The 20,859-nt window shown below is 41.1% G+C and overlaps 1 long non-coding RNA gene and 1 pseudogene across 1 annotated transcript; both read left to right on the forward strand.

Moving 5' to 3' along the window:
* Positions 1–464, forward strand: LOC125396669 (small ribosomal subunit protein mS33 pseudogene; annotated as a pseudogene).
* Positions 465–3,727: 3,263 nt separating this feature from the next.
* Positions 3,728–16,938, forward strand: LOC146895995 (uncharacterized). The gene is made up of 3 exons (XR_014998412.2): positions 3,728–3,894; positions 5,678–5,735; positions 16,256–16,938. It is a non-coding gene; the product is annotated as an uncharacterized LOC146895995 (long non-coding RNA).
* Positions 16,939–20,859: the final 3,921 nt, after the last annotated feature.

Consider the following 20,859-nt stretch of genomic DNA (forward strand, 5'->3'; position numbering starts at 1 on the left):
CAAACAAGCATTTCCTTCTCTTCAACAATTGGTGCCCAGGGGCTTTCAGGGACATGCACGAGCAAGGTCAGATGCAGGGAATCTTGTACCTCACAGCTTAAGAAATGGCTTTACTTTCAGAATATGCACTGTGTATATCTCGTCTAAGTACCCGGATCTTTGGTGAAGTGGTCAGGCCTACTGATTCAAAGTCCATGAAAGTGGTGAATATTTTTAGTGAGCAGCCCTTGGCCAAAAAGAAAGAGACTTATGACAGGTATCCAAATCACAACACATATTTTGCTCTCATGGGCACACTCCATTTCTTTGGCCTTTACAGAGATGAGCATCAGGATTTTAAGGATAAGCAAAGGCATTTAAAGAAGCTCCATGGAAAAGTGAAACCAAAGAAAGAAGAAGGGAAAAAAGCTACAAAAAAGAAATAATACCAGCTAGTCAAGAAAGAAAATATCTTCCTCAATTACTAAGAAAGTATATCTCATTATCTTTTTATATATTAGAGGAATGTGACTACTCAGTAGACACCAACCCTGTGTTCACATCCACTTCAGTCAAATTGTAACTGGTTTTTTGAAGATATAATTCTTCAAAATTATACTTACTTTGGTTTTGTAATATAAAGCTTACCTAATTCTCTAATGGAATGAATAAACTATTGTCTTGTGATTTGTTTAAGATGGGGAAAAAAATAATTGGCGCCCAATGTGGAGCTAACTAAATCTATGTAAAACCTGAGAAGCTTGAAAAGGAATTATAGAAAAAGAATACAGTATAACATATCTTCTTACTGTTTTCTGGCAGCATGCCACAGTCCCTCAAAGAGAAATTTTTCTGATTCAGCATAACAGGAAAAAAGCTGTTTTAAAATGCAGGCTTTCTGGTACATGCTGCCAGCGCAACCACTGACTCTTTTGGGCGATCAAGTATTTGGATGGGATTTGTGAGCAGACTGCTTCAGCTTGCTTAATGGCAACTTGCATTGGTTGTGTGCATGGATGTGGGGGAGTGTACGCAGTTCTGAGATGCAAGCAGCTCTGCCATGCTGGACTGTGCAGAGCTAGTGGGAAGAACCATATATATCATAGTAATTGTGCAGCTTAAGTTTTAGACCGAGCCAGGAAGCAAATAGTATCATATATACTGATTTGGGAATCCCCTTTATGTGTTGCTTGTATTGGTTAATGAATAAAGAAACTGCCTTGGCCTATTGATGGAGCAGAACGTAGGTAGGTGGAGAAGACAGAACTGAATTCTGGGAGGAAGAAAGCAGAGTGAAGGGAAGCCATTGATCCTCAGCCTGAGAGACACTGGTTAGAATCTTTGTCGGTAAGCCTCTGCCATGTGTTGATATACAGATTAATAGAAATGGGTTAAATTAAGATGTAAGAATTAACCAATAAGGTACTAGAGCTAATGAGCCGAGCAGTAATTTAACTAATATAGTTTCTATGTGGTTATTTATGGGCTAAGCTAGCCAGGCAGCTATGACAAACACATGGCTTGGCTTTCCTTGCAACAATATACCATAATAATAGTGCAACTTAAATTTTAAGAAGCACTTAGCATTTTAAAAAGTGCTCCTGGACAGTAAATAATTACAAATATGCAATAAAGATAAATCCTGATTTAAAAAGACCTATAAATGGGCCACAGTGTTGGTAAATGTACATAGGCTTGGGAGAGAGAAGAAAAAAAGGATAGGGACTTGAAAAAGACATACAGTCATAGATTAAAGGAGTAAAGGTAATAAAATAAATATTAAAAAGCAATAGAGTAAAAATAAGTCACATAAAAATGGAAAATTCACAGAGAGTCTGGACTATGTACATTATTGTATTATCTTTGGATTTTTGACTGTGAATGAGCTACATATGGAGAGACATTTCATTGTATGGGCTGCTAAACTAAACTAGCATCTATATTATAAAGGTATCATGACTTCCAAATTTGGGTCTAAGGATATATTGCTTTGGAAAAGAGGTTCTCCTTTTGTTTTCACAGAAGATGAGAACCTGTGGATTGCTTCCAGGCCAATATGGTTCGATAGACCATGCCCCCTGAAAGGTTGCCATGAATACCCTCAAAAAATTACTTCACCCAACTGCTGATTGCCATAAACACAGGATACACCATGAAAGACCTGATCAATAGCAATCCTAAACAACAGGAAACAGTATGAACAAATCTGTACCCATATTCTCAAATATTATCTATAAATGTTTGTTTACATGTAAAGGGGGATAGGATATTGACATGAATAATTTGAATTGGTATGGATCTTGGTTTATCGATACAAATTTAAGGTCAATTTTGTTAAATGTATATGTAATTCTGACCTTGATTAAGGTATTGTGATTGTGTAGCTCATTTAAAAATGTAGCGTATAATTAAGAAATATAGATTAATAGATAGTCATCTATAATAGTCAGGCCTGTAGTCATGTTAGTTAGATTTTCTAGATGTATAGAGATATATTTTAGTTAGATAGGTATTCTTCAAATCTTCCAGAGACTTTCAGAATATGGCATTTAAAATGTTTAACTTAAGACTTTTTATGACAGTGAGGCACATCTGCTCCTCGCAGCACCAATCTACTTCAAGAGGATGATGGGCATCAAAGAGGCTTCTTAACCTTTTGGGCAAGAAACTAATCTCACTTGGACTGCTTAACTGGACATGTAGGATCCACAGAGAAATGACTTCTGAACTTACCTAAAGGTGAGATGATCCTTTGAGGTTCCTGCTTCATGAAAGAGTCTGCGGGACATTCTGCAGGATACAGAATAATGTTAAACTGTCTTTGAGGTTTTTTCTTCATGGAAATGTGTACTGGATAGGCTGAAGATGGATGCCCCAATGATACAAAAGAACTTTGGGTGACTGTCCAGGCAGCGAAATGTCTCTGTCAATTCTGGAGTTTGGAAGTTGCTTACAGTGTACTTCCAGTTTACTAGGTAATTGTATCATTCTGGAGTCTTTGGTGGAGTTGAAGAATAGATCTAGTTTTCCTTAGTTATGATAAAAGTTTACATAGATATAAATATTATAACTGTAATTCTTGCTTGAAAACTGTTTTTGTCATATGTAATTTTACTATGTTAAAGTTAAAGCCTTCTTTTTTGTTTAAACAGAAAAGGGGAAATGGTGTAGAAGGTCCTTCTGTCTATGTGCTGATTTCATTGGTTAATGAATAAAGAAACTGCCTTGGCCTTTTGATAGAGCAGAACTTAGGTAGGTGGGGAGGATTGGACTGAATGTTGGGAGGAAGAAGGGAGGAGACTGGGGATGCCATGGATCTGCGGCTGGAGGTAGACATGCTGAAACTTTGCTGGTAGGCCACAACCTTGTGGTGATATACAGATTAATAGAAATGGGTTAAACTAAGATGTAAGAGTTAGCCAATAAGAAACTAAAGCTAATGGGACAAGCAGTGGTTTAATGAATATAGTTTTGTGTAACTATTTCAGGACTGGATCACCAGGACAAACAAGTGGCTCCTTCCTTTGCAACAATAATAAAAGATTATATATATATATATATGTGTGTGTGTGTGTGTGTGTGTGTACTGTATATATATTATATATACAGTATATACAGAATATACAGTATATATAATATATAGTTACTGTAATTATTGCTTAATAACTGTTTTGCTATATGTAATTTTACTATATTAAAGTTAAAGCATCCTTTTTTATTTAAAACAAAAAGGGGAGGCAATGTGGGAGTCCCCTCTGTGTGCTGTAATTGCTATTAATGAATAAAGAAACTGCCTTGATTGGTCAATAGGGCAGAACTTAGGTAGGCGGGAAGACAGAACTGAATGCTGGAAGAAGGAGAGAGTCAGAGAGCCACGATGGAGCCACTAGAGACAGACACTCGGAATTTTATCTGGTAAGCCACAGCCTTATGATGATATACAGATTAATAGAAATGGGTTAAACTAAGATATAAAAGTTAGCCAATAAGAAGCTAGATCCAATGGGCAAAGCAGTGATTTAATTAATATAATTTTTGTGTGATTGTTTCGGTTCTGGGCAGACAGTATGAACAAGCGGTCCCCTCCCCCAACAATTCTGGCTATCCTGGAACTCCCTCTGTAGACCAGGCTTGTAGTGGCATTTCACTTTTATATTAATAAATAAAACTTGCCTGAGGATCAGGAAAGTAAAACAGCCACACTGGCCAACCTTTAGATAAGGCAGTAATAAAACACACCTTTAATCACAGTAGACACGCTAGCTTGCCATAGAAACCAGGCCGCTGTGCGTTGTCTGAGGTTTTCTGTTTTGCCCAGTTCCCACAATTGTTAAGTCCTAAAGAAATCACACAGAGGTTGATTTTAGTTATAAATTGATTGGCCTATTAGCTCAGGCTTCTTATTAACTCTTATAACTTATATTAACCCATTATTCTTGTCTGTGTTAGCCACATGGCTCAGTACCTTTTTCAACAAGGCAATCACAGCTTGCTTCTTCTGTGGCTGGGCCAGGACTGCCGAAAGAACTTCCTTCTTCTCAGAATCCTCTTGTTCTCATTGACCCACCTCTACTTCCTGTCTGATTGTCCCACCTATACTTCCTGCCTGGCTACTGGCCAATCAGCATTTATTTAAAATATAATTGGCAAAATACAGACCATTGACCCACAACAGTTGTGGTACATGCCTTTAATCCCAGAAGTAGTATGGATTATAACAAGAGAGGAGACAGGTCTCGGGCTCAGGATCATTCTGAGATTCCTGGAGACAAGATCACCATTTCAGATTGAGGTCAAGGTAAGAGTCAGTGGCTGACTACTTTGCTCTTTAGATCTTCAGTTTTAACCCCAATTTCAGTCTCTGAGTTTTTATTAATCATGCTTCTTCACAGGCTGGACTCAAACTCACATAGATCCACCAACCTCTGGCTCCTGAATGCTGGGATTAAAGGTGTGCACCATTGCCCCTGTGGTTTCATAATCCTCTTTCAGTCTATTTCATCTGTGGTTTGAACTGAGTAGTTTCTATCATCCTGTCTGCAAATTCATTCATTTCTCTTTCATTGACAATATATTGCTGATCCCAATTTAGTGTTGAAATCTTTTGGATACTGTAATGTTTAGCTCTGCAATTTTCATTATAAGATAGTGACCTCCCATCCTTTTCAAGATGCCTAACAACAGCAGAAATCCAGGAGGAGTTCATGTAGTGCCTTCAGAGGCTGGAAGAGAACATAAGATACTAGACCTGGACTTACAGGCAGTTGTGAACCACCATGTGGGTGCTGGGAAGCCATCCTGTGTCCTCTGCAAGAATAGCCAGAGTTTTTAACCACTATCAATCGCTCCATTCCCAAGAATTTTCTTTTTGAGGTATTGGCACTAAACCCAGGACTTTTCAAATATTAGACATGTGCTCTACCACTGTGTCATGACCCAGTCCCTCACTGGGGCACGCTAGACAGGGATACTAACGCCAAACAATGCCCCCAACCCCTCACTGGGGGATTCTAGTCAGGGGAACTACCCCCGAGCCATACACTTAGACACTCACTGGGGATTCTAGGCAGGGACTCTACCACTGAGCTACACCCCTAACTCCTCACTGGGGTTTGTAGGCAGGGGCTCTATTTCAAAGCTGCATCATCCCCTTCTCTATGTTTCTGTTTTGATTTTGAGACAGGTTTTTGTTTTGCAGTCCTGACTGGTCATAAACTTGCAGCAATTCTTAAGTCTCTCAAGGGCTCGGACTACAGGTGTGTGCCACTACTTCTAGCTTTCCTTTGAGAAAATATTTTAGTATTTGAGAGTTTGTTGCATTTATGTTTGTGTAGTTTGGATCTGTACCATGTATATGTTCTTGTTCTTTGGAGGTCAGAAGAGAGGATTGAATTCCTTGAAACTGGGGTTGCAGTGTCAAAAAACCATGGGAGGGGAACAGCAAGCAGCTCTGGAATGCCTGGATTATAATCTGAGGGCAGTGTAAACAGAATGGGTGAGCCATGGAGAAGCAGGGCCCTAGAATTGTGTGTCCTGAGGACCTCATGCTGTTATTGAACATAGCGCTGCTTGTTGCCCATGGTCACCATGTACCTCATAATCTATGGGTTGCATGAAAACTCTCAGGAGCTCTCTAGCCCCTCACTGGGCAATGTTACTGATATTTACAAAATAGTTATTGACTTTTCCAAGCATTGCTGCTGGAGAAGATTAATGATTCAACCATCAACCTTGGAAAGAATCTAGACATGTAGATTGTTAGTAAAGTTAGGTTAAGATGCTTTTGTTAATGGCTTTGATGTAGGAAATCTTGGGTAGCAATTTAAAGTTTAGAAACGCACACTTTTGCTAGCTAAGGATGGAACTTATTGAGGTTAGGGAAGAACAGCAGTGGCAGCCTGGCTATTGCTGACTGATGTGTATTTTTTGCTAGGAAGGCTTAGTAATCAAAGTTGATGATTAATTCCTTGAATCCACTTGTGCCCTCAGCTTCCTGATATGATTTATTAGAAAACTGTTGACAAATGGGTATGCACCATGAGGACTTAAAGTAGAAGTAATAGTTTTTCATATATAAAAGTCTAAATTTGTGATTCCTTTAAGACTTTTGTATAAAATTACCTTTTGAGATAAAAATGATTGATCTTTTCTTTGTAACTCTAAAACACAGCCTGCCAGTAAAAGATCTGGCTGAGAAAAAAATACCTTGCTTGCTTAAACTCTGTTAATGTATAATGAGTTGCTTAGATAGGAATGTAGGTTGATCTTTGGAAACATTTGTTTTTCACATGTAATACGTGAAAGGTTTAATCACGTAAGGGAAATGATCACCACTCTGTTGTTTACTTGCAGTCCTTCACCTGAAAGATAGAAAGTGTCCACACTGTGATTTTTATACTGCTTGAAAGGTCCTGCTGGGGTGTATAAGCTGTAGGAGAAAAAGACACGAGGGACCCTGACATGCTGGAGATGTGTATATGCCTGCATGTGTGTGTATGTATGTGTGTGTGTTTCCCTTTTTCACCTGCCCCAGAGAATTATGTTTACTCCCTCAGAGAAAAAGTCTATTGTGTGATCTGCTACCAACTCCACACCTCCTCTTTGATTCTTGAGCTGCTGAGAGTTGTTTCATCGATAGCAATACAGATAATTTTTAGCTATTCTATAGCGGTGACTATCAAACTTGAGTCCTCTGGAAGAGTAGCCAGTGCTGTTAACCACTGAGACATCTCTCCAAACCCTGACTTCACTCTTTTTCTTTCTTTTTTAAAAATGTTTGCATTTTGCATAGTTGTTAAGATTAAACTACTTTCCAATGTTTGCCTTGCTGTGTAATTTTAACATAACTCTAGCAGCAGTCATTATTTTTAAAATTATTCATTATTTTGGACTAGATGGGCTTTAATTTAGGACTTTCAGTGTATGCTTGCATTAGATCTTTTCAAATAGCAAATGGACACTTCTCTAACAACACTTTTAGGTATTGTCATTGCCTGGCACAATCTGCAGCTCAGGAACAAGTGTAACTGGAACAGACATGGGCTTCCCTTTCTGAAGTCACCTGAGCTCAGCTTTACCATCTGCCAGAACACAGGAACTGACTTCTGTTAAAGAAGGAAGATCAGAGAGGGTTTCATGCTCCCCAGAGTCACACAGCATGGACACTACCCAGAGAAGGACAGGAAGGCAGGGCTCCTCTTAAAAGCCCCACTTGTATCTAGAAACTTCTCAGGTTGGAATGAAGCAGGTCCTGGAACTGGCCAGGACCATGAAGGATGGAGCGGAGCAGTGAGAGAACTGTGGTCCCCTGCAGGAGGAGTTGGCACAGATGACCAAGGCTGCCTACCCAGGGCAGCACACAGAGGTGGCTTCCTGGCATTTGTCCCCAAAGCTCTAGGGCCTACTCAGCCATAGGGACAGAGGGTGTGAGAACATGGGCTATGAGGTCTGCTCTCTCCCAGCAGGGTTCCTGCAACCTTCTCCCTTTGCAAAGTCAGTGTAGCAGTGTCTATCCAGGACAGTCAATGAAAACCTTCTCCCTTTGCAAAGTCAGTGTAGCAATGTCTATCCAGGACAGTCAATGAATTGCAGATGTGTCTTTTCTTAGAATGGGGCAACAAATGTGCTATAAATATGAATAATTTGCATTGGTATGAATCTTGGTTTATTGATACAAATTAAGGTCAATTTTGCTTTATACATATTTCTGCTCTTGATTAAGGTATTGTGCTTGTGTAGTTCATTTTAAATGTAATGTATAATTAAGAAATATAGGTTAATAGATAGTCATCTATAATAATCAAGATTGTAGTCATGTTAGTTAGGTTTTCTAGATATATGGAGATATATTTCATTAGTTAGGTATTCTTCAATCTTTCAGAGACTTTCAGAATATGCATTTCAATGTTCTAAGTAATATTATATCCTTCTGGAGTCTTTGATGGAGTTGAAGAATTTATAGTTATAGTTATAGCTTTCCTTAGTTATGATAAAAGATGAATTGGATATAAATATTGCAACTGCAATTCTTGCTTGATACCTGTTTTGTTATATGTAATTTTACTATGTTAAAGTTAAAGCCTTCCTCTTTATTTAATCAGAAAAGGGGAGGTGATGTGGGAGTCCCCTCTGTGTGCTGTGATTACCATTAATAAATAAAGAAACTTCCTTAGCCTGTTGATAGGGCAGAACTTAGGTAGGTGGTGAAGATGTAACTGAATTCTGGGAGGAAGAAGGGCAGAGTCAGAGAGACCATGAATCTGCTGCAGCCAAAGATAGATGTGTTGAAACTTTGCTGGTAGGTCACGTGGTGGCATACAGATTAATAGAAATGGGTTAAATTAATATGTAAGAGTTAGCCAATAAGAAGTTAGAGCTAATGGGACAAGCATTGGTTTAATTAATACAGTTTCTGTGTGATTATTTCGGGTGTGAGCTAGCCAGGTGGCCAGGAAGAACAAGTGGCCTTCTCCATGCAACATCAATGCCCCATAAACGTGTTGAAGGTGAAAGATGTACACAATGACAGGACACACTGATGTGCTGTCATGATTGTGTAGTTGAATGAAGCCATGGTCGGCTCACCCAGGGATGAGAGAGAACATGGTCTAGTACATGATCTCAGAAAAAAAAAACCTCCAAAGTCAGGGAGTAGAGAGTTAGCTCAGCAGTTAAAAGCCCTGGTTTGTCTTGCAGAGGACACCGGTTAGATTCCCAGCACTCATATGGTGGCTCACAATCATCTGTGACTCCAGCCACTGTGGGCAGCACACACACACACACACACACACACACACACACACACACACACACATGTGGTGCAGGTATACATGCTGACAAAATATCCCCACCCTGTCTCTGAATCTTTCTGTTTTGAATCTTTCTGTTTGCATTGCTCTCGGGCTGTCTTTAGCTTCCCATGTCTCCATGTTTCTCTTTGTGCACCCAGGTGCTTACTGAGCACCTACAAAAAAGCCAGGTCCCAAGCTTCCTGGCTCTTGTATCCATCCCATGATGCACCTGTATCATTAGCATCCCTCAGTTTTCCAGAAGAGAAAATTTAAGGCTCAAAGCTCTGTAGACATTTATCCAGGTCCCTTAAGCAAAACAAAGCAAACAACAATCTGTGATGTGGACTCCAGTTTGTCAGACTTAAAAAAACAGTGTTATCATATGACTTTCAAGCACTTCTTGGAACAGGTACAGGGGCAGTTGGGGTGAACTCACCAGTGGAAGAAAAGCTGAGACACCAAATCAGGGGAGCTGTTGTTGGCTGCTCCCTCATCTCAGTGAATTATTTATAATTCCCAAAAGTAGCATTCGGAGATTAAGAAGTCTATTACTTTTCTTTTGGGGGAATAGGGTCTCATTAGCCCAGGCTGCCCAGCACTCACTACGTAGCCACCATGCTTGGGCTATGCCTTGCTGATGATCAAGCCCAGCACTTCGTGTGTGCGAAGCAGGCACTCTCTCAATGAGTCGCATCCCCAGTTCAAGATATCAGTGTATTGCCACTAGCCCTGTCTCTTTGTTGCTTCTCCACCCACGGAACCCCTAGAGACCTCTCTCCTCACCTTTCACTGTCCTTTGTCTGTCTGTCTGTCTCACATTCTCCATTAGCAGGCTCTGAGCCAGACTGATCAGGTGTGACAGCCGACTTTACTTCGGGACTATAGGGGCCCAGAGCAGAGTCTCAGCCACTCTGTGCTTTAATGTGCCAACTGAGAGTTGTCAGAGGACAGCAGCACCTTAGGCATTTTCCTCACTTGAAAGATTAGTTCTTTGAGATTTTCATTCTGTGCGGTTTAATCACATTCACACTCCCAAGTCAGCTCCTCCTAGAATCACACGCTTCTCTAACCACCCAAGTCTGTGTCCTCTTTTTGCTTTTAAAAATCTTTCAAGTCGGCTGAGCAGTTCTTCCCAGAGAGATCCTTCCTCTGGCGAAGGACGGCTATGCAGTCGAAGGCCCACATTGGAGCACCGGATTGAGCCCCCCGAGGTCCGGATGGGGAGCGGAAGGAGGAGGAACATGAAAAACGAAATCAATACTGCGAGGGATGCTATCACCCACTGATACAAGGGAACGGATCTGATGAGAGTTTACCAGGGCCAGCCGGACTGGGACTGAACGAGGACGTGATCTAGCCAGATTCTCGGAATTTGGCCGGATTCTCTGACTGTGGCTGGCCCGGGGTCTTTCTGAAAAGCCATTGACTATGACACTGGGACCTGTTTCCTCTGCATATGCTGGATTTTGGGGATCCAGTCTGTTTGGACGCTCGCCTTCCTGGACCTGGAGGGAGGGGGAGGGAGCTGGAGCTTTCCACAGGGCAGGAAACCCTGACTGCCCTGGGGGACGGAGGGGAAGGAGGGGGGGAGTGGGGGGAGTGGGAGGGTGTTGGGAGGGGGGGCGGAAATGGAAACTTTTATAATCTAATAAAATTTACTAAAAAAAAAAAAAAAAAAAAAAAAAAAAAAACAGCTAAACTGACATGTTGAACTTGAACTTATAGAAACCTTAGCATTTATCTCTAAGTACCCATTTCATATATAACAGAGACTGTGTACATACTTTTTATCTTAAATATTTTGATGTTATAACAGCATTACATATACGCTGAAAATATAAACTTGCTCCAGTGAGTCTATGGGCAACACAAATTGGACCTCATTTTCTTTTCTTTCCTTTGATTTATTTTTGGGAGTGGGGATAATGCAAATGTGGAAGAGTAGACCTGGGAAGAATGAGAAACAAATGTAATCAGGATGCACTGTATGAATTTCCCAAATAATTAATAAAAGCAGTATGTTGGGGAAAAAAAAAAAAAAAAAAAATCTTTCAAGTCCAGTTGGGGCAGCAACACCATAAGGTCAGTGGACGACTAAGTAGATCATTCTGAGCAAAGGATGTGATGCTTTCTCATCACGCTCTCCAGGAATGGAATGAGGACCTGAGTTGCCCAGTAAGAACAAGGTCACGGGTTTAAAAGTTCATAGTGGCATCTTGCCAAGTTCATGAGTGTGCAAAGAATGTTAATGACTTGATGTCTGAAAGTGTTAAAAGCAATTAATTGTTTGAGTTGTCCTTTGTATCATGTTAAAGAAATTTTTTATTTCCTTCTTCCCCCTTTTGTATTGGGGTATAAAAGTGTATGGAAAATTAAATGTGGGGGATTTCAGCATTCACCGGAACACCCTCCTTGTACTATTCCATGGTTTCTGTTTTATTATTTTTCTATGTGTCATCATATTCTTTACTTATATTTCTAAATCCCCATTCTGCTACCTTGGTAAGTGATGTTTTGTTGAGGTTGATCTCCCATATATGGCACCACAAAATGGGGCTGACCAGTGAACCCCAAAATGCATAGAACTAGGACTAGTACAGGAGAGTACATGAGGGACCCTGCAAGAAAATTGTAGCAGAGGTGAAGAGGTGAGTAATGAGTGTTCAGAAATATATAGCAGATAATAAGAAAAAAAGAAAAAGACAAGGCAAAAATGGGAGTAAAATTGCAAATATTGGTAAAAAATGGGACAAGGAAATAGTATTTGACTATTTGTACAATTTCTTGGATGTATTTTGATAGCTAGTGGAGCTGAAGTAGAGCAACAACAAATGTAGAGTTATTTAGAGTTTGTAAATATTATAATATTATGTATATTCCCACCCCCATGCAAGTGGTGTAACCACTGGCACCTTCGGGCTGTTTCAGGACTAAAAGAGGCCAAAGTACAGTATGGCCATGACCTCACCCCTGCAAACGGCAGTGCTGTGGTCACCTAGCCACAGCCTCTGCTGCTGATGAACTGGTGGGAAGATTAAAGGGAATGTGACTTTTGGCCCAGCAATGACCTAGGTTACCGCTGAGATTGTGGCAGTCCACACATAGACACTCTGGCCAGCTGAGTCTGAGGAGACAGGAGACAGAAAAGTTTAAAGGGCTATACCTCCCAGAGTCAATGCCCAGAGCAGGTCAATAGAAATTCTGAGAGGTTATTTGGCCCATGAGTCAAGAAACCTATAATGGCTAAATGTATGGCTTTTCACAGAAGAGAGGATTCAGGAATTCTCCTAATTTTAGTGATAACATGACTTAATTTTTTTAAAAAAAAAAGCAAGGATAATAAAAGCTGTGGACATGGCTGTCTCAAAGACACTGCAATGGTGGGAACCAGAGAACCTGAGCTAAATTTGGCAACTGGTCTGTGTTGGGACCCCTAAAAGTAGCCGGTGTCCTGCCCAGGCAGAGCAAACAAAGAAATCCAGCCTCCTGGTCCCAAGAACCCAGGCGGGACAGTCAAGTGACAGAGTGAAATGGCTTGTGACCACTGCATGTCCCAGCTTCAGCCAGGAGCCAAACCTGACCTTACAGTCAAACTGCAGAAACATAGCCTCAGGGAGCTGTAGCCCCAGATCAGACAACTGTCTGTAAAAATGTAAGTAAGGAAGTTAAGCCTGTCAGCTAGGCAGACTTGTGGCTTAAATTAAAAAGATAGCTTAAAAACTAATAAGGCATACAATGGCTGAGATCTTGTTCAAAATATCCTACAGGAGACTTTCAGTCACTAAGTGAATTTCTTTTTTTTTTTTTATTAATTTATAAAAGTTTCCACTTCTGCCCCTCCTCCCAATACCCTCCCATTCCTCCCACTTCCTCTCCTCCTCCCTCTCCAGCCCTAAGAGCAGTCAGGGTTTCCTGCCCTGTGGGAAGTTCAAGTTACTCCCCCTCCCTCCAGGTCTATGAAGGTGACCATCCAAACAGACTAGGATCCCAAAAATCCAGTACATGCAGAGGAAACAAGTCCCAGTGCCATTATCAATGGCTTCTCAGACAGCCCCGTGCCAGCCACATTCAAGAATCCGGTTTGATCACGTGCTCATTCAGTCTCAGTCCAGCTGGCCTTGGGGAGCTCTTGTTGGGTCCAGAGGGGTCGCACAAAGATGAGAACACCACCAAGTCTAATAAACCAGAAGCAAACTTTATTCCAGAAACCTGATCCTAGAAAAACCAGAAGCAAATTTAAAAATAAAAAAATAAAAATAAAACACCGCGGGGCACAGAAGCTTATCAGCTAGCTAAGACCACAGCCAGAAATGGTGTTTGTTAGGCTGTGGCAAACAGCTGGTTTTTGAACCTACTTTTTATAGCAGGGGCACCAGGCATTATCCCTGAACAAAAGAATTTTACAACCTTGCCCTGACCCTTGGGTTGGTCAGCGGAGACCCTAAAGAGGGGAGTGAGTGCTAGTGTCAATGAGTAATTAGGCAGCCATCATGAAATATGTTTTAGGGGAGACTACAACGAAAGTCACTAATTGCGAGAAAACAGATATCTTTAGCAATTCGTCAGAAAAGGGGCTGCTTGTAACACAAGAAGGTTAATAAATTAGGATTAACTGGTTCTTGGGCTGAGAACTTAGAAGAAAAGCCTTTCACATTATTTTTAGGTAAATTTTCAGATATTGACTGCCATACTTTACAATCTCCATTATCAGAGCTCATTAATTAAACCTTTTTATTTATCCACTGTCTCCTGGTACCTCCGGGTGTAAACTGAGGTCATGCCTTTCCTCTGGTGGTGCCAGTTTCCCATAACAGAGACGGTGTCTGACCCAGCGGTCACATATCTCTGTCTCCTAAAGGTTAAACTCAGTTCACATCTACTGTTTATTAAGGATGGTCAGGACACTGCTCTTAATTTGTAGAGAGACACTCTGGCCTTGTAAATAAAACAGCCAGTTGTAAAATGACCTACGCTTCCCAAACATCTGAGAAAATAGCTCACTGTGAATGAATGATCCTTGATCTGCTGAGAAAGCAGCTGATAGTCTCTTCTCATTCTCCTAGACTTATAACTTTATATTTCTTTATTTTTACATTTTTATTTTCTTATGCCTGGACTCTTCACTCTCATTAGATCAGTCCCCTTGTATGAGTGGGTGAACACACTCCTCAAGGTCCTGCATTCCTTGTTCATGGTCTCCCTCCTTCTGCTCCTCATTTGGGCCTTGGGGGCTCAGTCCAGTGCTCCAATGTGGGTCTCTGTCTCAATCTCCATCCATCGTCGGATGAAGCTTCCCTCTGATCCTGCCTTCTTTGTTCACGTTATCCCTTCTGCTTCTCATTTGGATCTAGGGAGTTAAGTCCAGTGTTCCAATGTGTGTCTCTGTCTCTATCTCCATCCATCGCCAGGTGAAGGTTCTATGGTGATATGCAAAATATTCATCAGTATGGTTATGGGCCGAGGCCAATTCAGGCACCCTCTCCTCTGCTGTCCAGGGAACAATCTGGGGATCTGTCCTTGGACCTGGGAACCCCTCTAGAATCAAGTCTCTTGTAAACCCTAAAATGGCTCCCTTAGTTGAGATATATACTTCCCTGCTCCCATATCAATCCTTCCTCCCTCCCCCCACCCCAATCCCCCAAGCTTTCCCCAATCCTCCCCTACTCCCTTCTCTCTAACCCTCTCCCCTTCCATCCACACCCCCCTCACCGCCCCGTGCACCCAAGTTTGCCTGGCACTCTTGTCTATTTCCAATATCCAGGAGGATAACTATATGATTTTCTTCAGGTTCAACTTCTTATTTAGCTTCTCCAGGATCACGAATAATAGGCTCAAAGACTTTTAATTATGGCTAGAATCCACTTATGAGTGAGTACATACCATATTCCTCTTTTTATGTCTGGGTTACCTCACTCAGTAAAGCGTTTTCTATTTCCATCCATTTGCATGCAAAATTCAAGATGTCATTGTTTTTTACCGCTGAGTAAAACTCTAATGTGTATATGTTCCACACCTTCTTTAACCATTCTTCTATTGAGGAGCACCTAGGTTGTTTCCAGGTTCTGGCTATTACAAATAGTTCAGCTATGAACATAGTTGAACAAATGCTTTTGTAGTATGATAGGGCATCTCTTGGGTATATTCCCAAGAGTGGAATTTCTGGGTCCTGAGGAAGGTTGACTCCCAGTTTCCTGAGAAACCGCCACACTGATTTCCACAGTGGCTGCACAAGTTCGCATTCCCACCAACAATGGATGAGTGTTCCCCTCACCCCACATCCTCTCCAGCATAGGCTATCAATGGTGTTTTTGAGTTTGGTTATTCTGACAGGTGTAAAATGGTATCTCATAGTTGTTTTGATTTGCATTTCCCTGATCGCTAAGGATGTTGAGCATGACCCTAAGTGTCTTTTAGCCATTTGAAGTTCTTCTGTTGTGAATTCTCTGTTCAGTTCAGTACCCCATTTTTTTAATTGGGTTAATTAGAGTTTTAGTGTCTAGTTTCTTGAGTTCTTTGTATATTTTGGAGATCAGACCTTTGTCTGATGAGGGGTTGGTGAAGATCTTCTCCCAGTCGGAAGGTAGCCTTTTTGTCTTACTGACAATGTCCTTTGCTTTACAGAAGCTTCTCAGTTTCAGGAGGTCCCATTTATTCAGTGATTCTCTTATTGTCTGTGCTACTGGGGTTCTACCTAGGAAGTGGTCTCCTGTGACTATATCTTCTAAACTACTTCCCACTTTTTCTTCTATCTGGTTCAAAGTGGTCAGATTAATGTTCAGGTCTTTAATCCATTTGGACTTGAGTTTTGTGCATGGTGATAGATATGGATCTTCTTTCATTCTTCTACAGGTTGACATCCAATTATGCCAACACCATTTGTTAAAGATGCTTTCCTTCTTCCATTGCATACCTTTAGCTCCCTTGTCGAAAATCAAGTATTCATAAGTTTGTGGGTTAATATCTGGATCTTCTATTCGATTACATAGGTCGACTTCTCTGTTCTTATGCCAATACCAAGCTGTTTTCAATACTGTAGCTCCCTCCAATGGATGTTTGCTAGAGGTAAGTAAAATTCTTAAAGGGAACAATGATCCAAATTCCACTAGACATGTTACAGAAGCTGCCAGACAGGTATTCATGCAGGTAGAATATGCTACACAAAACAGTGAGGACATTATATTAATTATGATCAGCCTTACAAGCATGTATATTGCCTAAAAACTTACCCCTACAGTAGTATTATGGCAAAATGGCCCACTTTTATAGCATCACCTTCCTTTTTTGCCAGTTAAGGTATTAAGCTCTTATTTTGAGCAGTGCATGCTTAACACAGTGTAGCGAGGAGCTGCAGGCAGGCCTGCTTTTTGTCCTGCCCAGCTCGTAGCATGAGGGACCGGCTTGTTGAGGTTTCTATCCCGCCCAGTACCCCACAGCCAGCAAGTCCCAAAGAAAATCAATGACACAGAGATCTCTATAAGTTATAAAGCTTATTGGCCCATTAGGTCAGGCTACTTATTAGCTCTTATAACTTATGTTACCCCATTATCCTTATCTGCGTTAGCACATGGCTCAGTACCTTTTCCAGCAGGGCAGCTTACATCTTTCCTCTCTGGTGGTCTGGGCAGAACTGCAGAGGGAGCTTCTTGCTTTCCAGAATACTCCCAGTCTCTTTGCTCCACCTCTACTTCCTGTCTGGCTTTCCCGCCTATACTGCCTGCCTGGTCAATCAGCATTTTATTAAAATATGATTGACAGAATACAGACCATTCCCTCTTTTTTTTAAACAAAGGAAAATACCCATAGTCCATTTGTTGGGAATGTGGGCATAGTATTTCAGGCTACTTCCTGCTCCTTGGGGGGCACTGATGATCTTATGGGGACCTAAAGAAAATTTAGAGTTATAATCAAGTTCTGACTGGAGTATCCTGCGAGTCTTGATCATCTCGGGCAGCAGTCTTGAATCTGTTCTGGATGTAGAATTCAGACATCTGGGTCATCTGTTCCTGTCGGAGATTTCTCAGGTGGCCTTCCTTGATCATACTGGATTTTTCTTAACTCAGAATGAATCCACAACCTCTCATTTTCTGTGGAAACAAAAGCAAAATCTCTTCTCCTAAGTAACATACATTTTGACTTCAGTTTTGAAGCCAAGGTATTTTCAAAATACCTATTTTGGGTTAATTCAGCAGCATTTATAAACAAAAGTCTTTTAGCAGCTGTTGCTCCTTCCTCAGCACTCAAACAATTCAAAGAGAGCATAATAGCATACAGTATCAAGATTCTCTGTGTATTTTCCATCTTTTTGCAGCTTTACTTTAACCTCTATTTCTTTTATTTTTACTTTTACTTTTGGCTTTTTGAGATAGGTTCTCTGTATATGTCTTTGTCCTGGAATAACTCTGAATACCAGGCTGTCCTTGAACTCACAGAGATCCACTTGTCTCTGCCTCCCAAGTGCTGGGATTAAAGGTGTGTGCTACAACACCTTGAACTCACAGAGATCTGTCTGTCTCTGCCTCCCAGGCAGTGGGTTTAAAGGTGTGTACTACCACACCTTGAAGTCACAGAGGTCAATCTACCTCTTGCTCCGAGGCATTGGGATTAAAGGTGTGTATCACCACACCCTACTTCTCTCTTTCTTTTTTATTTTTAATGACTTTAACCTTTAGCCTGCATATATTTTTAACACACTGTAAACCATTTAGAGGTTTTCTTCCTCTTTGAATCTTTCTTTACTGTATATCTCTCTTTTCCTGACTACAGGAGTCTTTAAGGAGAGGATGAAAGCTGTGGTTTTGACAACTAGATCCAGCCCATTCCTTAGCTTTCCAGTGTCGTGGCTGAGGTACCGACTGCAGCCATTTTTCTTGCCACAACTCTATGGCATTTCAAAGTCCGTGTCAGCAAGCAAGCTGCAGCATTCTGCTCACAGACCACACTCAGTTGGACTGCCTGTCTGCAAGAGTCAGAGTTTGTCCTGGCAGGACAGCCCAGAAAGCCGGCATTTTAAAACAGCAGCACAGCTTTTTTCCTGCTATGGCTGAAAGCCGAAAAGCATATGTTCAGCTTTTCATCAACACCGTTTAAGTGTTTTGTGGCAGGACCTTTTAAAAGAGCTGCAAGGTTTTGTAGCTAAAGCTGAGTCAGGAAGCCTCTCTTAGATGAGTGTTTGCTTGCCTCTAGCAAGCAGAGCAGACCCGAGAAATTGCTGCTACCAAGAAACCACACGCAATGCTGTCATTTTGTTCTAGAATTACTTACCAAGCTGTCTCAGGCTTTATGTGGATGCAGTTATCCATGTTGGGCACCATATGTAGTGAGGAGCTGCAGGCAGGCCTGCTTTTCATCCTGCCCAGCTCGTAGCATGAGGGACCGGCTTGTTGAGGTTTCTATCCCGCCCAGTACCCCACAGCCGGCAAGTCCCAAAGAAAATCAATCACACAGAGATCTCTATAAGTTATAAAGCTGATTGGCCCATTAGGCCAGGCTACTTATTAGCTCTTATAACTTATGTTACCCCATTATCCTTATCTGCGTTAGCACATGGCTCAGTACCTTTTCCAGCAGGGCAGCTTACATCTTTCCTCTCTGGTGGTCTGGGCAGAACTGCGGAGGGAGCTTCCTGCTTTCCAGAATACTCCCAGTCTCTTTGCTCCACCTCTACTTCCTGTCTGGCTTTCCTGCCTATACTGCCTGCCTGGCCAATCAGCATTTTATTAAAATATGATTGACAGAATACAGACAATTCTCCCACACCAGCACAGAAGAGCAGGATGGCCTCTAGGAGATATTTGGGCAGAGAACTGGCTGTGATCAATATTCTTTATACTAAGCAACAGATTGATTGATTATTTTAAAATAGTGATTCCTGGGCAACAGCAAATTAATTGGTTATTTCAAAATAATGAATCTTAAGCAACAACAGATTGATTAGTTATTTCAAAATATTGCTTCTTCGTGGGCTGAATTGAGCATATAGGAGTGGCCAATTTAGCAAAAAATAGTGACAGAAAAAGGCACAGTTGGCGTCAAAAGTTTAGGAGCTATGCCAAAAGCATGACAGCTATGCCAGAAGTATAAGAGCTACACCAAAAGTGTGACAGCCATGCCAAATCATAACAGTTAGAAAAAGGCTCAAAATTCAAAAATAGTAATATCACAAAGCCCATGAAGAATACCCCTAGTCAAGATGAAGCTGAAGGGGAGCAAGGGGGAGGAGATCTTACTTATTTACAAAAAGATTATTGGAATTAGAGATGGGAAAAGATGATGTAAAGTACTTGATGTCCTCATGATCCCTTGGGAGCTATAGGAACTGTGAGTCATTCAGATGTGACTGCTGATGTGATTGGCTAATTCCTCTTTTGTTTCTTCTGGGATTTGTGGGGGTTTGTTTTCTACATTGCATGTTGTAAAGAAATAAATGAGTTCCTGCTTGAATCAACTCCCCATTGTGCCTGATTGTCTCCAGGACCAGGATCTGGGTGGCATGTTGGTGCACTTCCCCTGGTGGCTGGCTCAATTCTTCAGCAGGGTATACAGAAGGACCCTACAGTTCTTGGGCAATTATATTTGCTCATTTTAAAGGCCAGATTAATGATCTTTTCCCAGCTGATCCATTGCTTCAATTCCCACAATTATATTTCTTTATTTTCCTGAAAGTTGTAGCAAAAAATCCCTTAATGGGTGCTTTGTTAATTTTTACAGATGATTCTTCCAAGGGAGGGCTGCATATGTGGCTAATGGTGAAGGACATGTAGTACAAACAGAACTGGCCTCAGCTCAAAGAGTTGAGCTGCTAGTTGTGGCTATAGTGTTTCAAATTTTTGCAAATAAGACATTTAATCTATATACTGACAGCCAATATATATTTAATGCTCTTCAACTCCTAGAGACCATTCAGTATGTTATGATTCACAATAAGGAAGTTAAGATGTTGTTCCAACAAATTCAAAATGCATACAGCGAAGAAGACTACAATGATTTATGGGGCATAGCAAAGCACATTAAAGCATGTTCAAAAGCTAAAATGCTTTAGCTGATAAGCTTACAAAAATAATTGATCAGGTTGAGTTTGTTCTACATCATCAAAATAGTATAAGTTTAAGAAAACAATTTATATTAACAAGAGATGCTGCTTGTCAAATTATTAAGCAGTATGATGTATGGCCACAATATTTACAGGTACCTCATCTTGGAGTAAGTCCCTGAGGACTACTTCCTAATAATTTATGACAAATGGATGTTACTCATATTGTAAAGTTTGGAAAATTAAGATATGTGCATATGACAATCAATACATATTCAGAATTCTTGATGGCCGCTGCACAAACTGGGGTAGCCACTAAATATGTAATAAATCATTGCTTAAAATGTTTCTCATTTATGGGAAACTCAAAATTCATAAAGACAGGCAGCAGGTCTGGATATGTTAGTGTAGAGGGCCGCAACCACACTCTCCACCATAGATGGCGCTGCACCGCCAGGTGAGCTAGAAAGCTCACATGTGTTGGTATTTTCCACTACTCCCAAGGTTTCACCTGGGACTGGGAGCAGTTGACCAATCAAAGAATGACACGTCCAGAGCGGG

Source organism: Myodes glareolus, chromosome 1 (assembly GCF_982192425.1).
Source record: "Myodes glareolus chromosome 1, mMyoGla1.1, whole genome shotgun sequence".
NCBI lineage: Eukaryota > Metazoa > Chordata > Mammalia > Rodentia > Cricetidae > Myodes > Myodes glareolus.